Raw genomic sequence first — 6,469 nt, 5'->3', positions numbered from 1 at the left:
TTGAGATATGGATGCCACCAATGCTCTAGGTTCTTCAACATCTGGGGTATCCCAACATGCCCCACCCCGTGAGCTTCCAAGAGGGCTGTCCTCCTGATTCCGGGAGGAAGTATGGGACGACCATCCGGCCCCCTCCACAATCCTCCTATCTAGCCCCTCTCTCTTTCCAAAGACTTCTCTCCTGGGGGGATGCCCCCTTTTGCAGTCTCTTGAGATCCTATAAGTTCGGTCTTTCTTTAAGCTCTTGTGTCACCTCCAGCAGCATTAATTTAACTTGGTATCCCGCTGCTTCCTTGGCTGCTTGGTCTGCAGCCCGGTTTCCTTTTGCCGTAGGGCTTGTTGGACTGATCGTGTCCCTTGCACTTGATCACTGCCACAGCTAGCGGTTCCAATAGGGCATCTGCTAGTTCTCTCATCTCTTTCTCATGTTTGATGGGCTGATTAGACGCTGTTAGGAACCCTGCTCTAAGCCATTGTCCTAATTCAACTTGTACGGCTCCTGTCGCATATGCTGAGTCTGTGTAGATGTTCACTTTTTGGCCCTTGCCCAATTTCAGAGCTGCCACCACGGCCATCACTTCTGCCCTTTGTGCCGACTGTTGTCCTTCCAGCCTTTCTGCCAACCTTACCTGCAACTCCCCTCCTGTGTCTTCCACCACCGCATAAGCCGCCTTCAAGCCCTCTTTCTCATCTCTGAAACAGCAGCCCTCCGTATAAAGGTCACGTGCGTCCTGGAGTGGCGTGGCCTGCAGATCTGGGCGCACTTTTTCCTCTTTCAGGACTTTTTCCTCGCACCTGTGGGCCTGTCTCGTCTGCCATGTTAATACCTTCATGTGTATATGAGATATGTGGTTCCTCCAGAATCCTGCTCAGCCTTTGTTGTCTGAGGGAGGAGAGTGTGAATATTTGGGAATTGACATAAGCCACCACACTGTGAGTGTGGTGGCTTATGTACCCACCACACTGTGACTCCCCCTTTTTTCTGGAACAGGACGCCGTTGGCAACTGTGTCCTTTACAGAAACATCCAAGAAGAAGGGCTGAGTATAGTCAGGAATGGCCAGATCTGTGGCCGTAGCCAGAGCTTGCTTGAGGGAGATGAAGTTCCGTTCTGCCTCAGTCGTCCAAACAAGCGGTGCTGAAAGATTCCGCATGCCCTATTCCTTGACTAGCTGTCGAAGTGGAGTGGTAAGGTTGGCATAGTCGGGAATGTAAGAGCGGCTGTAGCCGGTGAACCCCAGAAAGGAGAGCATATCTTTGACCAGTACCGGCCGAGGGTGGTGCAGGATGGTAGACCTGTGTGCAGGTGATAATCCCGCCCCTGCTTGCGAGATCAGTTGGCCCAAAAAGGCAACTTGTTTACAGCACACTTGTAGTTTAGATTTGCTGACCTTAAAGCCCCTCTCGGCTAGATGACGCAGCACGGACTCCGTGGCCTGGAGACAGGTCCCGACAGAAGGTGCGGCGAGCAGAAGGTCGTCAACATACTGGATTAAGGTGGTGCCTTCTGGCAAAGCGCAGGAATGTAGCACCTGTTTCAAAACCTGATTGAAAATACCGGGCGAGAGAGCGAAGCCCTGAGGGAGTCACGACACTCCTCTGCCAACGGGAGGCAGAAGAAGGCATTGGCCAGATCAATACAAGAAAACCAAGTCTGGCTAGGATCCAGGTTAGCCAGAGCCACATATGGGTTGGTAACCGGAACGGTGGAAGTCACTAATATATCATTGATGGCCCTAAGATCATGCGCCATACGGAATTTACCTGTACTCTTTTTCTCAACCGGTAGAATGGGTGTCTTCCACCGTGACCAGGAGGGTTCTAGCACCCCCGCTCGTATTAGGCCTTTGATGGCCCTAAGATCATGTGCCATACGGAATTTACCTGTACTCTTTTTCTCAACCGGTAGAATGGGTGTCTTCCACCGTGACCAGGAGGGTTCTAGCACCCCCGCTCGTATTAGGCCTTCAATAGTATCCCTAATCCCATCCTCTGCCTGAGGTTTATGTGGGTATTGGCGGATCCAAAGGGGAAGCCCCCCTTGGACCTGGAAGGTGACGGGGGCACAGTCCGTTAAGCCCACATCCGTGGGAGACTGAGCCCATAAAAAGTCCGGCAGCTGAGATAACATGTCTGCGGCTAGGTGATGGTCAGTGCGTGCCATGTCATGGTACCTAGACACCTTCCTGTGTTCTAATATAGCAGGGTCTGTAGTTGTCAGCTGAATGCAAAAAGTTTTAATCTGGGGAGCGTACCAGACCTGCGGTATGGGGGTGGTCTGCCAGTCTTTGTGGGCCAACGCCCTCTTGAAAATACCCCCCAGTTCTTTAGCCTCATGGTTAGGATGTAGGGCGAGAGACACATGTGGTGCACTGTCCTCACTCATGCAAAACCAATCTTGTTGGGCCGGGAGAAGCTGCACTCCCGCCACAACCCCCTCGGCATCGATGCTCCAGGAGTCCCCCTCCACCCGTTCAAACTCCTCCTTGTACCAATCGGTTTGGAGCTTATCATAGAAGAGGGTAACATGGAGAGGGTCCGGGGGAGGTATGTAGGGCTCGAGGAGCGGGATCCAGGGGCGCCAAGACTGATACGCGGACCATATTCCCTTGTGTCCCGGACTCTCCAGGCACAACCTAGCCCAGTAGATGTCAGCTACCTCGTCCGCCAGCGGCTTCAACAAGCATTGTTTTCGTGTCCCGTCTAAATGTGTCCGACATGGTAGTCGCAGGCCATCTGGCAGAGTGACAGTAAGTCCCTCGGGGGCATACAAAATAGTGGCCCCAAGCTTAATCAATAAGTCCCGGCTGAGGAGGTTGACAGGAGTGCCAGGTGAATAAATGTAGGGGTGGCGTACCTGCTGGCTGCCCACTTGGGTGAGCAGAGGTCGAGTTACTGGCAGAGTCCGTTTCTCCCCCGAGAAGCCCATGACAGTGGTCTTATGGTTCGACAAAGTGGAGGCAGGGGTGGTGTTGAGAGTAGAAAACGTAGCCCCTGTGTCAACCAAAAACGACAGATTCGTATGGTTCACCTTCATGGACAGCAGTGGTTCTGCCGTGTTTGTTCCACTGTCCAGATCTCTCGGTGGGATGTGTCATTCTTGGTAGGAGTCCTCCCAACTGGATGGAGGACCCCAATCCATCACAGGCATATTGTGAGCCAGTGGCGGGCCACCCCTACCACGTTGCGGTTGCACTCCCTGCCGCCCTCCTTGAGCTCGGCCTCGAGCCATACAGCCCCTGTATGGACAGTCCTTGATCCAATGATCGTTTCCGTTGCAGAGGAAACATTGGGCTAAGTCCCTTCTAGGTGGGCCCCCACGACCACCGCGTCCTCTCCACCCACGGCCATTTCCTGGAGGTTGATAGTGTGGCTCCCAAGGAGGTATTGGGAACAGATCGGGAGTATCCGGAGCATCCACGCCCCACTGCCACATAACCTTCTTGGCCTCCTCTTTTTTATTTTTGTTCTTTTCGGCATTCACTTTCTGCCTTGCTTCTGCCAACTGGAGCTTCAGCAGCTGAGTCTAGAGCTCCTGATTTTGCTCCCCTTCCTTCAGCATCTGCTGCTGGACACGGGTGAGGTGATGCACCAAATGTCTCTCCCACACCACCGAATCAGCCCCCGGCAAATCTGTATCGTCAATCATAGCCGTTTTGACCTTTTCTGGGACCCCCTCCAATACCGCCTGTCGGTACCACTCCCTTTGGGGACCCGATTTACCTGGGTGACACCCTGTCTGTCGGATCCACAACTCTTTACTCTGGTCTAAGAAGACTCTGGGGTTGTCTTTAACGTTCCAAGTGACCTTTGGGACCGCTGCTGAATTTGGCAGCGGATATTTCTCGCGGATTGCCTTGCTCAGGTCACCAGCCCACCGGGCGAATGGCTCCTCATCTGGTCTGCGGAGGGTGCCCGCAGCCTTCTCTATATCTCTTGCATCCATGCTGGTCAGGCATCTCTGAATCACGGCTCTAAAATCCCCAATAGCTAGTCTCTGTCCTGCGTCCAATTTTCCAAGCCACAGGCCTCCCCCCTCTGCCACTGGGGAAAGTTGGTCCACCAAAGCCTGCACATCCCCCAACCTGTAGGGCCGGTATTTAAACCCACCTCCGGTGGCCATCAAGGGGAACATCAACACATCATTCTGGGACCTCGGTCCCGCACAGCTCGGTCCTCCATTCTCCACATCCCAGTCTTCCTCCTCCTCAGATCTTACTGTTAGTGTGTGGCTCGGCAGAGGTGAGCGCTGTAGTCTCCATTCCTTGCCTGTCCTTACCGGTTTCTTCCTGTTCTCTTGTCCTGGAGACTCACACTCCCTGTATGGAGACCAAGACAGCGTATCGTGTTCATCTGTGTCCAGAGGTTCCTCCTCAGGTCTCCATTTTCCTTCCGCCCATAATAGTATGGACCCAGGGGTTCGAGAACCCTCCTGTGGTGTGAACCGTAACAGCACTTCTCGCTCGCCTCTGTCTCTCTCTCTTCGTGCAGGCTTCTCTACCTGTAGCTGCGGTATAGGTTGTCTGGAGGGCTGTTCACGTCTGGCCCGATCCTGGAATGGGTGACTGTCCTCTCCGCTGTCATAGGCAGGCTTCTTGTCACGAGGGGGCTGTTCCCCTCCTCTGCAGTCCCCATCCCGGTGATCCGGGGAGGAGGTTCTGAGCACAGGAGGCATATCCGACACCTGTAATTCTCCCTTGGAGATGTCCATCACCGGATATAGTCCTGCTGGAGGGGGTGCAGTCGGCCTACTCGCAGAATAAGGCGGTGGTGACTGCTTCACTTCTGTTTCCACTGTTTTCTTCCATTCTTTGTTCTTGTGCATGTGCTGAGTCCCCTGCCACCAGAGGGCTAGATTGGTCCATCGGTGTGCTTCAGTTTCCTCTTCGTTTGCTCTCTGTCTCAGTTTGCTCCAGTAGAAAGGGGAGGCCTTGTCCCGATCCTTCTTAGCCTCCTCGGCACAACGCCTGTGCTGTACTGACTTCGCCCATAGCCATGGGATGAGGGCAGTGTGATCCTTTAGAGTCTTACCTTTATCCTTTATAAGCTGCATCAGCATCTCCTTATACTCGTCCATCTCTGCCTGGGCATCCTTTTCCCTACATGTCATTCTTCCTGCCTTTAAGATAGATTCAACTTGAATCCCCAGATTGACCCATTTTTCTGGTGGGCCCCATCTGTCATCGTTCATCTTTCTATTTGTTTGCATTCAATTGTAGTTCGATGGTTCCTCCACCAGATGAAGCAATTTTCCAATGTCCTGATGCAGTACCTCCCAGCTCCTGCGGGTGTCAGCAGCTTCTCCTGTAATTCTGCTCAGCGCCACTAGAGGGAGCCAAATAGTGGGAGGAGCAACCTCTGAATCACTTCACCTCTACTTCCTCCTTCTCTGCTCAGTCTGAATCAAGGTCCCCTCAGAGACACTTCCTGTTCATACTGACCTCTTCACTCAGTTGATATTTAATACCATACATACGTCCATATTCCTATGTTATAACAGATATTATACTTATACACCTTATAACAATGTATACATCTTATGCCCCCACAAGTCACATAATATTCATACCGTTCGACACACTTTAGACCCTTTGTCTAATAACAATAACTACATCGAATAATGCAATATTACTTGCCAGTCACACAATCTCACATTCATACGAATATCTCCCGATCGTACACGGCTGAGATATACACTCACAGTTTCCTTCCCGATCGTACACGGCTGAGGTATTATTCAACTGTGGCCTGCCGATCGTACAAGGCTCAGGTCTTTTTATTAATTTCTTTTTCGGGGGGCTCCCCAGCTCCCCCGTGCCTCTCAACCCACTTCACCCAGCCCCCCGTCGAGAACTGGTAGGATCTACCACAATCCGAGAGTTAAATACTCCGCCGATCAAACACGCACAGATTTTACTTTCTCTTTTATTGTATTTTCTTTGTATATTCTTTACTTCCGATTTATAACTTTCAATCCGTCAAAAATCCAAAATACACATCGACAGTATCAATTTTAGTGGTAGTCAATTCATCAGAAATTAATATAATAGGATTCTGCCTTACCTTATATGTGGCGCCTCAGAGACTGTCAATGTGGTCTTTCGGACGGTTTTTCAGTCCAATTTTCCCCTCCAAGACCGGACGAACCTCCAAATTGTTGAAAAGTCAGACCTTGAGACCTTCACCCGAGTCAGTGGCAGTCACAGTCCAAAGACCATGCTGAAGGTTTATCCTTCTCTGTGCCCCCAACACATTAGCACCATAGGAAACTGCCTGTGTCAGCTATACCATGGGCCTCCACGGGTTCAGGCCTGTAGAGCCTGATGTTGTTCACATGACAACAGCTCTTGGTGGAGAGTTTAATGAGATCCATGGAGGGAGAAACAAGCTGATAAAAATCAACCCACAGAGTCAAACAGTTCACTTTGTATTCTGGAGGTTTGTATTTGTTGCAATATTTCAACACACAC

This window comes from Mastacembelus armatus, chromosome 21, assembly GCF_900324485.2.
Source record: "Mastacembelus armatus chromosome 21, fMasArm1.2, whole genome shotgun sequence".
NCBI classification, from domain to species: Eukaryota; Metazoa; Chordata; class Actinopteri; order Synbranchiformes; family Mastacembelidae; genus Mastacembelus; species Mastacembelus armatus.
This window is presented reverse-complemented; position numbering follows the sequence as displayed.